At 37.8% G+C, this 19,808-nt stretch overlaps 2 protein-coding genes across 5 annotated transcripts in view; both read left to right on the forward strand.

The window, feature by feature from the left end:
- Positions 1-19,808, forward strand: part of LOC134210699 (neurocalcin homolog) — a 493,920-nt gene that overhangs the window by 8,527 nt on the left and 465,585 nt on the right. The window lies entirely within an intron of this gene.
- LOC134210698 (neuronal calcium sensor 2) overlaps positions 4,381-19,808 on the forward strand; it is a 413,535-nt gene continuing 398,107 nt past the window's right edge. The window contains exon 1 of the mRNA XM_062686920.1: positions 4,381-4,549. The gene's annotated coding sequence lies outside the window, so the exon portion shown is untranslated. The remainder of the gene's footprint in view (positions 4,550-19,808) is intronic.

Here is a 19,808-nt window from a genome sequence, read left to right on the forward strand (position 1 = left end):
CCTACGGGAAATTCTTCGGGTGTCCGACGTGAAATTCTTCAGAACTCTCACAGGAAATTCTTTGGACTCTCGTGGGAAATTCTTTTAAAGTCCCGTGGGAAATTCTTCGGAAATCGCTCGGAAAATTCTTCGAGTGTCTCACGGGAAATTCACTGGAAGTGTCATGGGGAATTCTTTGGAGGTTTCACGAGGACAATTCTTCGTGATCTTAAGAGAAGTTCTTCGAAAGTCGAACGGTTTTTTCGGAATTGCCGTGGAATTTTTTTCGGAAGTCTCACGGGAAATTCTTCGGAGGTTCCACGAGAAATTCCTTGAAAGTCTCACGAAAAATGTTTTTGTGGTTCCACGAGAAATTCTTCGGAAGTCTCTCGAGAAATAAAATTCTACGGCAGTCCCATCGAGAATTCTCTGGGCAACCATCCGAAACTCTGGAATTCCCAATGAAAGTTCTTCAGAATTTCCATTTTCCGGGTGTCCTATATAAAATTATGCAGAACTCTCACAAAAAATTCTTTTGAAGTTCCGTGGGCAATTCTTCGGAATTCTCACGGGAAATTCTTCGAGTATACCGGTAAATTTATTGGAGGTTCCACGAGAAATTCTTCAAAAGTGTAAAGTACAATTCTTTGGGTGTCTCACAGGAAATTATTCAAAGTCTAAAGAGTAATCCTTCGGAAATCCCAAATGAAATTTTTCAGAATTACAGAGAAATTCTTCGAAAATTCACAAAAAATTCTTTGGAATTCCCACGAGAAATTCTTCAGAATTCGCACGGGAAACTTTTCGGAATTGCCATGGAAAATTATTTGGAAATTTCACGGGGAATTCTTCGGAGGTTCCACGAGTAATTCTTTGGAAGTCTTACAGATTTTTTTCTGTGGTTCCACAAGAAATTCTTTGGATGTCTCAAAGGAAATAAAATTCTACGGTCTTACAGAGAATTCTCTGAGCGTCCCACGGGCAATAATTCGAAAATTTTCGAAAAATTCTTCAGAGCTTCCACGAGAAATTATTCGGCATTATCACGGAAACGTCTCTGGAATTGCTACGGAAAGTTCTTCGAGTGTCCCACGTGATATTCTTCTGAAGTCCCGTGGGCAATTTGTCTCACCGGAAAATTTTTTGGTAGTCCCATGGGGAATTCTTCGAAGTTTCAATTAAAAAAAATCAGATGTCCTATGTAAAATTCTTTGCATGTCCAAAGAGAAATTCTTCGAAAGTCCGAAGGGATTTTTTTTTTGGAATTGCCATGGAAAACTCTTGGGAAGTCTGACAAAAAAATCTCCTGAGGTCCCAAGAAAAAATCTTCGAAAGTCTTATGAGAAATTCTTTGGAAATCCCTCGAAAAAATATTAAGATTCCCCTCGAGAAATTCTTTGGAAGTTTCACGAGAAATGCATTTGAACTTCCAGAAGAAATTCTTCGGAAGTCCACCGGGAAATTCTTCAAGTGTCCCACTTAAAATTCTACAGAAGTCCCATATGAAATGCTTCGGAATTTCTACTGAAAATTACTAAAAATTCCCATAGGAAATTCTTCAGGTGTCCCACGGGAAATTCTTCGAAAGTCACACAAAAAAAATCTTTGGGGTTCCCACGAAAATTTTTTCGGTAATTGAAATGGAAAGTTCTTCTGACGTCCTATGAGAATCTCTTCGGAGATTCCACGGGAAATTCTCCCGCAGTCTCACGGAAAATTTTGTCGGAACTTTCTCAAGAAATTCGTCGGTAGTCTCACGGGTAATCCTTTAGAAGTCCCACGACAAATTCTTACGCGAAACCCCTAACAATTCTCACGAAGATTTGTTTTGGTGTTTTTTTGGTTGAAATTCCGATGTTCTACGAAGTTTTTTTTTTTTAAATTTCCACACAAATTCTTTCTGTGTCTCATGACAATTTTTTTCGAAACATCAGGAAATTTTTTGGAATTCCTAAGGAAAATCTTTCGTGAATTGCACGGGAAATTCTTCTGAATTCTAATGGGATTTTTTAAATTCCTTTAGGAAATACTCTGAAAGCTCCAATGGAAATTCTTCAGAAATCTCACGTTACGAATTCTTTGAAATTCCCAAAGAAAATTCTTCGGAACTTCCACAGGAAGTACTTCGGAAGTTCCACGGGAATTTTTTTAAATGTCCACAGAAAATTTCTCATAGGAAATCATTTGGAAGTACCGCGGGAAACTCTTTGGAAGTTCCACGGAAATTTACTCGAAATTCACATGGGAAATTCTTCGGAGCTTCCCCGAAAATTTGTTCATAAGTCTCACTGGTTTTTTAGAAATTCCTTCGAGAAATTCTTCGGGTGTCCCACGGAGAAATTTTTCGAAAGTCGTACGGGATTTTTTTTTTGAAATTCCCTCGAAAAGCTCTTAGAAAGACCCACGGGTATTACTTTGGAATTTTCACGGAGAATTCATGGGAGTTTTTTTCAAAATCCCACAAGAAATTCTTCTGGTGTTCCATGGTAAATTTTTCGAAAGTACTGCGAGAAGTTATTCGGAAGTCCAACGGAAAATTATTCGGGTGTCTAACGGAAATTTCTTCTGTAACCTTATGAGAGATTTTATGGAAGTTCCTCGAGTTGTTTTTTAATTCTCATATCAAATTCTTCGTGTGTCTCACGGATAAATCTTTCTATAAGAAATTCTTCGGAAACCCACGATTTTTTTTCGAAATTGTAATGGAAAGTTGTTTTGAAGTCTCTCGGAACATTTTTTGGAATTTCCATGAGAAATTTTTCGTATTCTCGACGGGAAATTCTTCGGAAGTCCTACGGGGAATGTTTGAAATTCTTACCATAGATTTTTTCGTAATTTGCCCTGGAAATTCTTAGGAATGGTTATAATGTTATTTAATTCTATTTTTCAGCTTAAACTGAATTCTTGTCATATTATAAATCCTCTCTCATGTTAGTATAATATCTGTATCTAGATTTAAATGTCGTTTAAACGATCGACTTTTTATATACAAAATACTGTTTGAACTTTGAACATAATATTTTTCCTGAGCATCCTTACGTGATTTTTAAATCAAAAGAAAATAGCATCATTCAAGCTGTAATATTTGGACAAAAACCCAATTTTAGAGAAAACCAACAAAATTCTTCAATTAATCCAACATTACTTGCGGCGGATTTCATTCCGCAGCATCAACTCCCCCACGACAGCAAAGTGCACCATGCACCACCGCCGCAGACTGTCATGGGCGGCAAAACTGTTGGCATCAATTAGCGAACCCATTGCCGGAAATCGATCCGTTCTAATGAGACGCAAATTTACACCTCGTGCTGCTGCACTCGCCAGATTGCTTCCTTGTGCACCGCCTGGACAGTGGGTACATTTTTTTTCGTCGCAATTTCTAGTTGCAATTCAGCGTCGGTGTACTGCTTTGTAACCAAAGCGAGTCGCAAATAAGTTGCCGCAATCGTAGATCGTAGCATCATCATCAACAGAAGACAACCGGCAACGCTATTCTGCACATCGAGAAGCATTCGAGTCGGTTCGGTACGGATCTCCGTCGCCACTTCTCTATTCTTTTCGATGATTGGCGATTTGCCAGATTGGTAGAACTGCAAGAGGATTATAAATTTAACGTCCCGCACTCACACACCGTTCCCCCCGAAACCGGTCCGTTCGGTAGTCCCTTCACTATACTTTATACCCGAAGACGGTGTACTACACAAAAAAAAAAACGGACGGAAAAGTGTCGCATTTTCCTTACTCCCAATCGTTCCGGATCGGGATTCTGTTTTTGTTGTTCTCGGTCGCTATGTGCAACTTTATATCTATTTTATATGTAAATCACATGGGCTGTCCGTGTCGTCACTGCTACCTACCGCTTCTGTTCTGTGCCTATCGACCCCGTGTATGTGCGCGCCTTCCACTACGGCTCACACGAAACTTAAGACAAGTTGCTTGCCAAAATTGTCCCTCCGGTTCGGGCCGGTTTGCACGAGTCATGCTTTTTTTTCCGTCCTGAGGCCTCTCGAATTCGAAACCGGGGGAAAACCGTCACCAGCCAGCAGCCACCACACCGTCCGGCAAACATTCGAAACAGACAGCCGGGGTTTTTTGGTGACTGCGACAAGCTTTGGCTTGTGGACCAATTAAAATTCCTGTACCCGCTGACGGACTGCTGCAAACTTGGCGATGAAAAATAAGACGTCAAGCGAAGGGAAAATTGACACAAAATTGGAAACGTATCACATTTTGATTCTGATTCTTCGAACGGGTGGGTATGCGCTTCCAGCGTGCTAAGGTCAAAGGTGCAAGGTCTGTAGGAAGGGAAGGTTAGGTAACGGAACATGTGCAGCAAGCTTAGGTTAGAACATGGACAATCTCATCGCGTCAGTTCAAAAATTGGCCATCGACAGTTCCTCGTCGCTTTAGAGAACAAAAAAGAAACCAGTCCTGTGCCAGTCATCGACCATCGTTATTTTCGTCCAACGTAGTGCGCTGCCCGAATTAGCTTCTCCTCTGCAACGTCTTCGAGGGATGTGCCGCTGACGCGGTCCTATAGAGGCGAATTTGCCTACCAGCAGCAAAAAAGGTGAGTAGGCATAGCGTTCTCAATTCTTATGGCACTGTAAGAAGTTACTGTGCCTTTAGGTACTACCGTGAGCGTGTCTTATTCTCCGCACTTTGTCACTAAAACATTTTTTCAAATATTATTTACTGTTATTAAAATATTTACTTATCTATATACATAAAAAAGAATTTCTGTCTGTCTGAACCTTATAGACTCGGAAACTACTGATCCGATCAGCGTGAAAATTTGTATGCAGTGGTTTTTGGGGCCGGGGAAGGTTCTTAAGATGGTTCAAAACCCCACCCCGCTTTGGAAAGGGGGGCTACCATACAAATGAAACAATGATTTATTCATAACTCGAGATCTAATCAGAGAATAAATTAATTTTAGTCGGAACGAAGTTCGTCGGGTCTGCTAGTATGTAATACAAACATTGGAAATTTATTGTTGTCATGGGCAGATAATAAGGCAATAAATTAGCGTTTTTTGACGTAGAACTACGTCTGTCTTTTCTATATTGGGGTACACTTTAAAATTGCAAAAAATCAAAAAACGTCACGAAAATATGATAGACTTTGATCGTTAATATCTCAGCCGTTTCTCGATGGATTTTCCATTTTCTTGGACCATTCGATCAAGGAAGAGTCAACGCTTCATTTCCAATGTACACTGAAGTCGTTTTTAACGCGTTTTTTTTTACACGAATCGCTTTTTATGTGATTTTTTTTTCACTCGAATTTTGGGATTTCTGCAGTTTATTCAGACATATTTTGGAATTTACGCGGGTTTTTTCGTTGTTTTAATTCACGCGGCACATATCCTCCGCGTAAAAAGTGACTCCAGTGTATTACAATATTTATGTATGATAATATTTAGTATTGAAACTTGCTAACAGTTTAGGAATCGGTTTCGGTGAATCTGTCAATCTCATAAGTGCATTGCAAGCTTCTTCTTCCATAGCACTACATTCCAACTGGAACTTTTCAAAGTAATCTATTAGTATTTCTTTAGTAATTAATTGAAAGCTTTCCTTGCCGCCATATCATTAGAATGTTTCCCACTTGAAACATCTTAGATCAGATCGAGAATCGATCTCGCAATCTCCGGATTCTGCGCTTTTGTTCTCAAGTCCTCTAACTGGGGCCCTCAGGCCATCATAGACGTCAAATTAATGCAACTTACAGGGCTTTTAGCTCGTTTCTGCTAACTTACACGCGCGTTTTCTCTCTAAAGCATGGGGGCATTTGACGATAGCTTCTCGTTTACGTCTATTGATGCCAGTAGAGAGTATCGGAATCTTCTCCGCTGCTGCAGTGGATGTGTTCTATTATTTTTTTGGGCTCGTTTTTACTGATTCCTAGGTGTAAATGCAAAGATTACGGAGTAAATGCAAAGTCCGGCGCAAATCACGTGAAGGAATGATAATTATTATCAATAATATTTCAAACTGTCAAGCAGTGGTCAAGGCAGCGGCACACTATCAGCCAGATTATTGGAATCATCATTCAATGATAACTGATCAAGTGTGAAAAGTAGAAGAGTTGTCATCGGCGATAACTTTTCAAATCTTGCAATCGATTAATAATAAACACAAAATTATTATTTCAGGGGTCTGTTCAAATATTACGTAACGCGAAAATCGTTGTTTTCAAGAACCCCCCACCCCCTCGTATCATTCTGTAACAAAACTTTGAACTACCCCCACCCCTATGCGTAACACGTAACAGATACATTTTTTTGAAAAAATTTGCTAGAAGTTGAAACACGATACAATAAATTGTTATTCATTGTAGATTATATGCTATTTTGAAGAAAACAACTATTTTATTTTCATTTTAAATATTTTTTCTCTATGCAATTAATTTGTTACGCATAACAATATGTCGATGGACCCCCCCCCCCTATATTTTGTTTAACCAATCGTAAACAAAATTAGACAACCCCCACCCCCTACTGCGTTACGTAATATTTGAACAGACCCTCAATGTAAACCTAACTAATTCCAATTGAATGTCAACAATGAAGCTCAATCGGATGTTTGACATTGTGTATTAATGTTATGTAGGAAAATAAGTTCAAAAGTAGCATTTACCAATATAATGCTTCGAATCGAGATACAATTATCGAACGATTCTTACTCTCTAGCGAGTTTTTTTAATTCATAATTTGGATATGTGATCGGTTGAGAGTGTTATTCATCCTCGTTTATTTGAAAATTTTATTTTATCATCTTTTTCAAATGTTGGTCTATAAATTATATACATCACTATGGTTCGTAATGTCCACTCAATCTCAGGAGAACAGGATAAAAACGAAAACAGATTCGTTATGGGCTTGAAAAACGCTTGCTTTAATTGGTCTCATCGAACGGAAAAGTCGAAAACCTGTACCATATAGCTACGTAGTTCAACGTCACCTTTGCGTGCAACCCGATTGGGCTGCACCTTTGAGTTTTTTCAATTTGTTTATTTACAGGGTGTCGACTACCTGGAAAAACCTGGAAAGTCAGGGAAAGTCAGGGAATTTCATTTTGGACCTGGAATGTCAGGGAAAGTCAGGGAATTTTGATTGAGGTCAGGGAAAAAAATCACAAATCCCAATATTGAAAATTTATATGTAGTGATTTTTTTAAAACTTGAGCGACATACTAAACTAAGGACACTTATAACAATGAACTTCTGAACCAATTTTAATCCATTGAAAAAGGACTGAAACCTCGGATCAGAATGATTATAGCGTTTTAGCTGGTCATCAGACAGCATAGCCGATAAACAATACTCCGAGGCAGTTATAGTCGACAGCTACCTCCACTGCTGTTGGCAGTCATTGTAGACTAAAAGTCTACTCTGGGCCCTTTTCATGTTCCACATGGTAATCGAGTTTGTTTTATTGATCTCTAAGCAATAACAGAGGTTCCAAAGCCACGTTGCTCAAATGGTTACTGTTGAGAAATGACATTACTCGTCTCGTACTCCATGTCTCCATAATCAATAATCATGCTCGGACGCAATAGGAGGATAATATTGTTGTCAATGCTAATGTTTCAGTTTTACATTCGCTGCTTTTGATGTTTATAAAACAATTTCATCAGGATATATTCTGGTTGATCTTTAATAATTTTGTCCAGAAATTACTTCAGAATTCTCACCGAAACATATAAAAATCCCAAAGGGTAGTTTTTATCCTGGAGCTCCTCGATGGAGCTTCAGTAGATTTTTTCAAAAGCTCCACTCCAGCAACTTAGTAGATTGTATGGTATTGACTCAAATTTGAATGTCTTCGTGAAGGAATTCATATAAAAAATTTGTCAAGGAGTCTTCAAACATATTTCCACGAGTTCTTCAAAAAGCTCTATTTGATGTCACCTGTCATAAGACGAGTTTAAACAATCCCATTGAATTCCACCACTTAATTGTATCCTGACAGATACGTATTTCGACCTCAACAGTAAGGCCGTCTTCAGTGTCTCGTACTTGACTCGACTTATGACAGGTGAAAACATTCCACTAAAAAGCTCAAAATAATTTTCTTATCTATTTGATGTTCCTTATTAAGTTTCTTATTTGCTTGTTGCAGTTGTCTGACATCTAGTTCTATCAACAATTGAACTTTCTATAAATAAAACAATGCTGGAATTTTAAGACCATTTTTGAAAAACAACTAAAAATCGATAAAATAAATGGAGTAGGCATAGATCCCTTTAGGATTTGAGACCAGTTATGCCACTTCTTCACAAACACGACCTATTTTTTTTTTTTTTTGATATTTTTCCATGGGGCCATTGCTTTATTTAAACCGAAGGCTGCAATCGACAAAAATTAAACGACCTGAGTGTATTCAGACCAAATTATTTACAGTATTGCAGTGGTTAAAATGTTTTGCTGGGCGTACTGTAAGTGCTGTATAGATTTATGTGAGCTTGTAGGGATTGCATTCTTAATTATCTGGAAGATTGCTAGCAGTTCGTAACTATTTTTAGAAGTCCATAAACTCCACAGAGAGTGAATAAGAATTCTTACTCCGTAAGTATGCTTGAGAGACAAAGGAGGTTTCGAAATATACGAAAATACCTAATCCCTAAGATTTTTTCAACGGCATTAGAAGGATTTCTAGAAGCTTCCACGATTGTTTGGAAAGAGTTCAAAAGTCGTATCAAAAGATACAAGATTTCACACAAATTTCCAGAAAGATAATGAAAACTTCAACGATTTGAAGAAGTCCGTCAGTAGTCTTGGAGGTCTATTGCGACTCCAGGGAGTCCGTGAGAATTCCCAATGGTGGATGAAGGCACCAGAAAACTTATAACATTAATTGGAGCCAATTTTGGAATGAATTATGAAAATATTTCAGGAGTTCTGCGCATTTTCTTGAATCATTGTTAACAACCAAAATTACCTACGATATACTACAAATTCTCAATGTTCTGTTTCTAGAAGTGATTAGGCTTCCAGTAGCTCAGGAACCCATATGGACTTCAAGGATTCACACAGGCAGAGATTTTCATACGCTTCTAGGAAAAAATAAACATTTTTCATATCTGGCATTTTTCGACAAGAGGTCTGGAAAGTCAGGGAATTTTAAGGTACACCCTTATTTAATAGGCTCAGTTGTTTTAAGAAACACTATACAGAGCCGAGAGCAAAAAATAACATAAATATTACTTTTAATATAATATATCAAGCTCTATCAGGTAAAGGGCGAATGTCGCAAGAGATAATTCTCTTCATCAACTTCCCCTCTTTTGAATAAAAGTAACAAGCAGAGGATTTCTTTACAGTTTATCGCCTCAGAATGCAGGTTTGCATTGTTTTCTATCGTTTTGAGGTGATAAACCACAAAGAAATCCGCTGCTTGTCATTTTTATTTTACAGAGGGGAAATCGATGAAGAGAATCCTGTCTTGCGTCATTCACCCTTGTTCCAGGTAGAGCTTGATATTATTAATAATATGATCTCCGGACGCACTTCTTTTTCGGCCGTGTTGTCGAACTGGCACTTGAGCCAGACCCGGAAGCTGAAAGATGAGCCCGTCGCTAATCCGCAGGTGGGTGGGATATAGCTTCCTTAATCGCGATTGCAACCTCTTCCAGTGTTACGTCGTCTTTCTTACGACGGGTTTTTTTATCCGCCTGTTTGTTGTCACGTACAACCGACTGTGTCCTGTTTTCTGACTTCGGACTTTCCTCTAGAACCTCGATGAAGTCATCATCCGAAGTTTCCGATGATACTTGCTCTTCTTCATTTCCATCTAGGACGCCAGCATACGTGGTACCTTTCTATTGCTTTCTAGGCTTGTTCCACGCTTGTTGAGGGCAGGAATCCCGTCGATGACCAACTACTTGACATCGAAAGCATAAATCCTTCAGTCCGTCGTAAAAAATCTTCCACGAACACCTGTGTACAGGTGTCCCTGACCCCATTCCGTGGAATCCACGTTGCCAAATAATCCGAGCACCAGCGATAAATTTTCGTCTTTGACTTCCGGCGGCAGATCAAATACGCGGACATACCGCAAATTGGTACCTGCGATTTCCATCCGAACTTCAACCGACGTCCCACTTGAGTAAACAAACTTTCGCGGCTCCGTATTTCTCCTCATGGATTCGTCCATCGCATCACGAGAAACGAATTTGATGTACAGCGAGCGATCATGTGCCGTTTTGTACGCTGTGTCCATAAGTAATAAATCAGTCTCCAGCTGCTTCAAAAAGCTGGCGATTTCTGCCCAAGAGGGACGCGGACTTCCAACTGGGAACCGAAACTGAACGGTATTCACAAACACGCTGTCACTGATTTTGTTTTTTTTGGTGCGATTTCTACAACTGAAAGGCATTGGCGAACGAAAAACAATGGGAACAATGGATGGCAAACGCCCGTAATGGCTATTGATGGCACCGCAACTACAAAGGCTGCACAGAGCACAACTATTCCGTCTGCGACTGAACTCGAGTAAATTAGCGTTTGATAAGTAAATTATTTGATAAGGAATTCTCTTAGAAATTTAGTAAGCTAGGATATTTTGTTCGTAGTTTCGCTAAAATCAAATCGCATATAATTCTGCGTGGTATCCTTTTTTGCTTGTGCTCACGTGCGTTGTAGCTCACAAACACTTTCTCTTGCTCTATTCCTAGTGTGCTGCTGTCAAAGAAAACGAACAGTCCCGATTTTATTCAGTGAAACATAGAGCAAATATTGTATAAATTTGCGCTTTGTGGTGATAATCAAGTGTGAAAAGTGGTTTACATACTTAATTTGTCGTTTCATACACAATAAAGAGGAGAAACAGGCGATCCAAAAAAAGGAAGTGAAAGTTTGCTATCTGTGTGCTGTTTTTTTGGGCGATGCCTTCCGGAGTTACTTCAGAAGTTCCCCCGGAAGTTCGTCCAGGAGTTCCTCCGAAAGATCCTCCAGGAGTTTCTGCGGAAGTTCCAAATTTCGAGCATTAGAAATTTTCCGGAATTTATCTGGATGTTCCTCGAGGTATTCCTCCGAAAGTTCTTTCAGGAATTCCTCCGTAAGCTCCTCCAAAAATGCCTCCGGAAGTTCGTCCAGGAGTTCCTCCGGAAGACCTTTCAGGAGTTCCTCCGGAAGTGGCTCCAGGAGTTCCTCCACAAATTCCTCCGAAAGAACCTCCGGAAGTTCTTCCGTTTGTTCCTTCGAAAGATCCTCCGGAAGCTCCTCTAGAAATTCTTACTGTAGTTCCTACAGAAATTCCTCCGGAAGCTACTCCAGAATTTTTTGCGGAAGTTCCTCCAATAATTTGACTAGGATTCATAGGAGTGCGCTAGCAAAATGTCATAAGATTTTTATTGTGGGTTCTCTCAAACATTTCTCCAAACATCCATCTTAAATTATTGCCAAGTATTTCTCCGTAAATTCGTTCGAATATGCCAAAAAATTCGCTAATTTCCTTGATGATTTCTTCAGCAATTCACTTAGGATTTCCCTTAGAAATATCCACGTCTCTTTTCCTAGCACTTCCACCAGAACATCATTTAGAAATTCCCATGTAAACTCCTCCTAACATTCTCTCTGGAGTTACTCCAGAAATTCCACTAAGATAGAAATCATTAACTACCTCGAAATCTTTCCGAAAATTCCTTTTGAATTTCTTCAGAAGGACACGTGGAAGCTCTACTCACACCACACCCCGAGAACTCTTTCGAACATTCTTCCAACAACTCTCCTGGAAAATTGTTCAGGTATTTTTTTCTTCGAGAATTCTCCCGGAAATTTATTGAGAAATTTGTCTGAAATTCATCTGCATATTTCTCCAAATATTCTTCCGAAAATATACCGCTTTTTCTTTCAGAAATTTCAGAAAATCAGAAATCCTCCACAAATTCCTCCTGAAATCCCTTCATAAGTTCCCTCGAAATTTTCTTCAGGGATTTCCCGGGATATGGTTTCGGAATTCCCACAGAAATATTTTGCTTTTTCAGGAAGAATTTCCTAAGGATTTTTTTTGTGAGTATCCGAAGGAGTTCCCAAAGGATTTCGTGGAGAATGAAGAAATTGGCTCAATAATACCTAATGCTGTTATTGATACCATACTCTTTTATGAACTTTTATGAATAATACCAAATGCATAACCAATTATTATTCGTTTGGTATTGAAATATCTAAGCATGTTATGCCTCATGTATTCTGCATATAAGTTTTTGGTATTTTACCTCTTATGCAAGGCTAGTTCATACCAATTTCTGTTATCGAGGTCGTAGCTCCTGCTCGGGAAGAAAATCGCGATGGAGTTCCTGGTTTGAGTTTAAGGAAATTTTTTTAGATAAGTTCTTGATGGGTTTTCTGGGGAAATACTCCGAGGAATTCCTAGAACAGTGGCTGAAACAAATATAGAAGAAAATCTAAAATAAGAAGTTTTTTCAATTAAAGTTTATTAGGAATTTTCAGAGGAAAATATTTTTGAATTTCCATACAAATTCCAAAAAAAGTTATGAAATAATTTCAGACTGAAATACGAAAGAAATTCTAGTAGGAATTTCTGGGGCCGTTCTAGGAGCAATTCCTTAGTTTCCTGAAGAATAATTTCCACATTTTCAGAAAAAGTATCTTTATACTTGGCGGAGAATATGTTGAATTGAGAGATCTAATGGCCATGCTGGCCTCCGGGGTTTTTTTTTTTGAGAGAACATATAGCCTTTCTGTTACACCACGGTGTACGGGAAAGGCAAAAACGTCTCTCAGGATGAGAAAATTAAAATAACTTACAAAAATACATCACAAATCTTCGAAATCAGTTATCTTGTTATCGCTATAAACATCTTAGTGTTATGTACTCATAAAACTATCAATCCTAATAAAGGTTCCTCCAAAACCAACGCGATGCGACTGTTGCTATAGCTGACAGTATGTCGCTTTGGTAAGGAAGCGTCGATGTAGCCAATAGAGTCGCAACGACACTGACGGTCCAGGGCAACCTTGAAGATTTTCATTCCCTTAAAATCCACAAGGGAAATCCTTAAAATACGTCACGTAAAATGTAGTGATCTAAAAACCTACCCAATCGTCGCTTTTTGTAGTAACATGCATAATTTTGTACGATAACAATCTTTAAAACATTATTCCTATACATGTTGATCCTAAAAATGTCACGTAATTTATGGATGTTCCGAAGCATTAAAATGCAATTTTTCCTAAAAACAACAGCCCCACATTTACAAAGACGATGATTTTCCTCAATGCTTCATAATTTTGGGGCCTGTTGGCCCGATGTGTAGTATATCAAATACAAATATGCTTTATAGTACAAAGCCTTCTATCGAAATTTTGGGTTCGGAGTGGTTTTATAAACATTATTTTGCTCCTAAGTAAACAAAAAGGCGAAAAAAAATCGAAGTGTGCTTCGATAGTACGTACACTAAAATAACGCAGGTGTACGTACTATCGAGGTATGCCTGTAATACAATGCAAGCAGATTGTTTGGCTTAGTTTCTCATTGGTTATCCGAAAACAATTCTAGCATGATTTTTGAAAATATCGTATGTCCAATGTATGTCTCTTGCATTACACTTTCTTTTGCCTCAGCACACTAAACAAAGCTATTTTCTTCAGATCTGTGCTGAAAATTCGATTTAAATGTTAGTATGGCTTTGTAATGCGGTAAGACGCGCGGCTACGAAGCAAGACCATGCTGAGGGTGGCTGGGTTCGATTCCCGGTGCCGGTCTAGGGAATTTTCGGATTGGAAATTGTCTCGACTTCCCTAGGCATAAAAGTATCATCATGATATACGAATGCAAAAATGGTAACCTGGCTTAGAAACCTCGCAGTTAATAACTGTGGAAGTGCTTAATGAACACTAAGCTGCGAGGTGGCTCTGTCCTAGTGTGGGGATGTAATGCCAATAAGAAGATTAAGATGGCTTTGTAATATTCGAAAAAAAAAGAAAAAAAAGAAAGCCTCTCTTTTGGAGACTTTTAGACTTTTAGTCCAACTGGCACTTTATTATCGAGGATATTTTCAATATGAAAAAAACAATTGTAGCAATCTGGCCGAAAGACGAGAAATATCACCGATCAGAAATTTACAAGGCTTTGCTACGAATACAAAGTTCATTTGTAAAAACCAACCGAATTTGTCGAACTGAATTGGTGTTCATGGCGTCGATAAATTTTGATCACATATCATGCTCGTCTCGGTGAAAGTTAGAGAGTCCAAATCCCGAACCTTTATCTTGTCCCGGAATATTTTATAGTATTAATCAAAATGATTTTTTTTATAGCAATTTTATTCAATAGCAAAAATTCGAAGCTGAAAATAATGTAGCATGCACAGGGAATCAATTTTTCTGGAATGTGCTTGCGAAACAAGCGACCAAAGCGAACCAACGACAAAGCTTGGTTTTTGTCGGAAATAATAATGACAAAGATCCGAAAATTTTTGTCAGCAACAAAAAAGAAGAGAATCTTGTTGTTAACTTTTCAACCCGTTATTTTGCATTATTTCTAGAGCAAATTTCGGTTTTATGCTATCATAGTTTCTGCTTTTATGGAAATATTCGAGAATCAAACAATAATTACAAAATTAGCATCGTATTCTCGGAAATATAAGAGCATGCAAGGCAAATGATTCTTGTCATATTGTGTTCGGGTTCGGATAAAGGTTTGTCGCTAGGTGCGTTTGTCAGTAACAAACTCTGTTGATGACAAAGAGTATATTGTTAGGCGTTGCCCGAATATTGATTCCCTGAGCATGCACGTGAATTTGGTGCAATACTAATTTAGTGATGTATTACTTCAAAACAAGTTTGCATTGTAATTTCAACATGGAATCACACTTCAGCTCACCAAGGATGTAATCTATCATTTAGGGTTACGATTACTGGGTTACGTTTAGTAATCTGGGTTGTAGTTTGTAATTATAACTCATTCCAGTGCTGAATTTAAAAATGTGTTGTATGGTGAACTTTAAGGGCGAAGACTATTCTACAAATATGTTAAACAGTTGAATTCCATTAATAACGTAGTTAAAACGCTAACTGCAGTAACTTTATATAAATGATTGAAAATTTGTTAGCCACAAGAAATTGCTCACAAATCGCAACACCAGCAGTAGCGAAAATTTCAAATAATACAGTACTCAGTATTTATTTAAGGGTAACGAAGCATAATTCGAGCACGACGCTACCCCGACTAGAAGGTCATATCAAAATTGTATCAACCTATGTTATTATGTTATACTAAATTTTTAAAACAAAATTAGTTAGAAACGTGGTGCAGGATGTTGTTAAAATATCTAAATTTCTATCAAAAATCATTCTACTGGAAACAAAAAACTATCAAATTTTGTTACAATTTTATCATAAAAATAACATACTTTGTTAGAAATTTATAACAGAATCAGATACAAAATATATTGTATCTGTGTAGTTGCAAATTTTTTAAAGTTCGTGATAGGTCTCCAGATTGTGATCAACAATACGAAACTTTTGTTTTTGTCTGAACAAGAATATTTTTCAAGAACACGAAACTAACAACATTACAAATAAGGCAACCTTTGCAAATTATATCAACGTTGTGATATCTATATGGCTGGAAGACTTTGCTACATCTATTTTAATTGCCTACTGTTGGGCAATTCGGTGTTAAGCACTTTTTAAATCATATTATGATAAAATCCTGTTACAACATTTGAAAGATAAAAGCTACTAAGAACAAAATTGTATCAAAATAAGTTATAAATATCACAATATGTTAATATTGTGTTCAGTTTCTGTTATGCTTTTCTAGTCGGGTCGCCACACCAGTTATGACGTCAACAACCCGGATGTGCAGCTGAAATAATCTAAACCTAAATCCTTACCCCTTCCGTCCTGAAAAAAGTAATCTCTAACCTTGAGTCACCACGAGTATTTTGGTCTTTGTCCCTTCCCAACTAACTGTTAATGATAACCCGACTAGAAAGTCATATCAAAATTATATCAACATATGTTATTATGTTATACTAAATTTTTATAACCAAATTTGTTAAAAATATGGTGCAGGATGTTGTTAAAATATCTAAATTTCAATCTATCAAAAATTACACTACTATAAACAAAAAACTATCAAATTTTGTTACAATTTTATCATAAAAATAACATATTTTGTTAGAAATTTATAACAGAATCAGATACAAAATATATTATTTCTGTGCAGTTGGAATTTTTTACAGGTCGTGATAAGTCTCCAGATTGTGATCAACAATCAGAAATTTTTGTTTTTGTCTGAACAGGAATGTTTTTCAAGAACATGAAACTAACAACATTACAAATTAGGCAACCTTTTCAAATTATATCAGCGTTTTGATATCTATGGCTTGGAGGCTTATTGCTACATCTATTTTAATTGCCTACTGTTGGGCAATTTGGTGTTAGGCATTTTTTAAATCATATTATGATAAAATCCTGTTATAACATTTGAAAGACAATGGCTACTAAGAACGAAATTGTATCAAATTAAGTTATAAATATCACAATATGTTAAAATTGTTTTCAGTTTTTGTTATGCTCTTCTAGTCGGGTTGTTTAATTCAATACCAAATTTTCAAAACGACTTATCTGCTTTTGTTAACAAAGATTCAAACGTCGATGTGTCGAATCTGAGAGCACTCCCACGCAAACTTGCACCATCAACAGGTAGTTGAAATCTTCACCTATGTATTGATGGTGTTCGTTTAAGTGGGAGTGCTCTCAGATTCGATAAATCGCCGATTGAATCTATGTTTACAAAAGCAGATAAGTCGTTTTGAAAATTTGGTATTGAATCCTGTCTAGCATGTAGTGAATGATGTACATATTTCAGCGTATATTTACTGTAGACAAAAAGCAACTCATACTTTTCAAGCAAACTTGAACACAGTTATTTGTCTCTTTTATATCCCGGAATTCGAGAAATACCGAAATTTCGTAAATCCGGGATTTTTGTCCCGGAACGACTCTCTAGTAGAGGTTTCTTCAAATTTACGCCATATTGAACATAATTTTACAGCTAATAGCAATTCAAATAATGTAAATTCCCAACCTTGACATAAATTTAGATTTATCTTGAAATAGGGCAAATAAGTCCAAAAGAAATCTGTTATATATGTAAATATCCTTATTTTTAAGAGTGAGTTATAGTTGATTCCATACCCCGGAATAAATATTCAAGAATGTTGGAGAAGTCTCTATTGATTTCGACGTTACTGAATTGTAAGTAAGACAATGAAATTCGTTAAATTTGAATGTTATAATGATGAATTTATAGTTTTGCAGGCGCTCATCGAATCTTTTGTAATACTCGTTGTCGGCAGCTTATAAAATATTAATTATAAACTGTATTAGAAATTCAATAAATTTAATGAGCATTTAGCTTTATTAACGCCCCAAAACCTGAGGCGTTATAGCTTGATATATTTTTCTTTTCCTTGATAGCTTGATATAGTTTTCCCCAACAGTAGGCTTTCCGTCCAAAACAACTCCAATGTCCTAAAACACGTTCAATCCGTTAAAGTGGAAAACCAGCAATACTGTAATCCAAAAGGATAGAATATCTCGTTCACCGAAAACTTAAGACAAAACACTTCGGAATCCAATCGTCTAAGACGAGTTTAGTACTTTCCATTTAATTCCACTACGTTTTGTGATCTTTGCAGATACTTATTTCGACCTCAACTGTGAAGCCGTCTTCAGTGTCTCGTACTTGACTTGATTTCGGAATGCTCAGAACCAGAATAGTTCAAGTACACCAGTTATGGAAGATTTCCAGATGGCTCTGTAGTTCATAGCAGTCCAGTGATTCTCTAGCCAAAATACATCTGTACTAGATTTGCCACTTTTCCCCGTAGAATTGTTTATGACTGGACCTCCAACCTATGATTCAGTTGAATTATAGTTAGCATACAAATATTTAGCATACAAATAATTTTAATTTTATACTATCTGGATTTCTTTAAATGTTTACCCAATTAAAAAATAACAGTAAAGGAAATATTCAACAATGTCTGCATTACGAATAGTTTTGAGGTTTGAGTTTCTGAATATCATAAAATATTCTACTCAGTATTTTAACAATATATAATAATTATTATACGTCATTTAATTCCATAATCTAACAATTTCGAACTATGTTCAAAATCTGCGCTGCCCTCAATCAACCAAAGGAATCGACAACCGCGATCTGATGAATAAAAGACAACTTATTTTTAGCTGTGCACCTTGTCGCCTCTTATTATAACATTCGGGGGACCAAATTCTCACTTTCATGGTTATTGATTGAACATTCAAAGTTCGGCCTCGATGATGGGACCGAAGGCCATATGCTCCTCTACGGCGTCGTTGATGTGATGAATGTGTTCTTTTTTTTTCGCTTGTGGTACACCCATTTGTGTTATTCTCCGGCTTTTCGGAGTTTCCTTTCTATTTCTCGCTGCATTCATTTTTCATACAATCGAGGTGAACTAGGTACCACTGACTGTGTGCGGGATTGTTCTGGGCATCGCATCGGTACGGCATAGAACGAGAATCGCCTGGGCCCGTACCGTTTTTGGACCGCGCACTACGTTCGATTCGATCCAATAACACAAGGAGTTCGTTCGTTCGTTCGTTCGTTCGTTCGATTCAATTGGCTCTTCGCAATCGCAAGAATGGAGCAGCCAGAAAGGCGAACTCCATGACTGTGCAAAATTTTGATTTGTTTTTGTTCGTAATCCGCTTTGCTGTGGCCATTCGTCGGGCTATCATCTGGCTGGCGTAGCGACCGAACGAATGAAGTGACGTGCGAAGCGCTCATCATCACATCTGGATCGAGTTGTTCGCGAGTGTTGATGGTAGAATATGGGGATTTGTTTGAATAAGGGCCGGGTGGCGAGGGTGAAGGTCGTTTCGTTACTGATGAATGGGAAGCTGTCTTCGATTTCTGTTCAAAATTATGACGATCGGGTGGTAGTTTGATGGAACTATCGAGATTTTTTTTATTGCGATTCCTATTGAAGTGAAGGGAAACAATTCCCAGAATAGCTGCAAGCATGTGTTCTTGACCAGAATTTCAGAACAGCAAGTATCGTATTTCGAATTTGAAATGTATTTGGCTTTGCACTAGATAACCTTAAAGTTGCAGATTACCATGGAATACTTTTCTTGGCTCAGAAATTCATAGCCATATCACTATCGCAGGTTATCAGCACTGTTTCCTGAAATTTATGATAATTTTCTTGGTCTGCGCTGTTAGAACAGTCAGTGCATGTTGTGCCAGCGGGCCGTCCTCCGCCCTCTACTCCAACATTACGTCGTCATTGCCTTTGTTCCGTTATCCTCTCATCAGCACAGTGTAGGTCCCAATTGCGTGGTGGATTATTTTCCTAGGCGTGTGTATTCTTCCCATCGAAATAAAGGCAGGGCTGGTGTATGCCAGTAGATGTGGATCTATAATCGACATCATCGTAAAGCTTTTCGCTTTTTCTGGGCATTCCAGGAGTCCACATGTTTGCCAGAGAAGCGGCGACTGCTTTTATGCTTTCAGTTTTTCGCATCCGTTGATCGCCTTCTTTGGCGAGTGGAGTGAGTTTGTAACTAGGGTATAGATCCCTAATGTACAAGTAGAATTTGCACGATTAAATCGCGGGGCACAATAGTTAATCTTCTTCGCTAATAAATCTAACCCGGCGAAACCCGTCTACTGCTACAAAGGACGCAAGCAAAGAAGAATGTTTATCCAAATTGAGATAGCATGTCCAAAACCAATAAACCAACCCTACACCGTAGGTACACGTGGATTCGAAGCAGAGATAATGGAACCTACGAAGAGA

Source organism: Armigeres subalbatus, chromosome 2 (assembly GCF_024139115.2).
Source record: "Armigeres subalbatus isolate Guangzhou_Male chromosome 2, GZ_Asu_2, whole genome shotgun sequence".
In the NCBI taxonomy this organism is placed as follows: Eukaryota; Metazoa; Arthropoda; class Insecta; order Diptera; family Culicidae; genus Armigeres; species Armigeres subalbatus.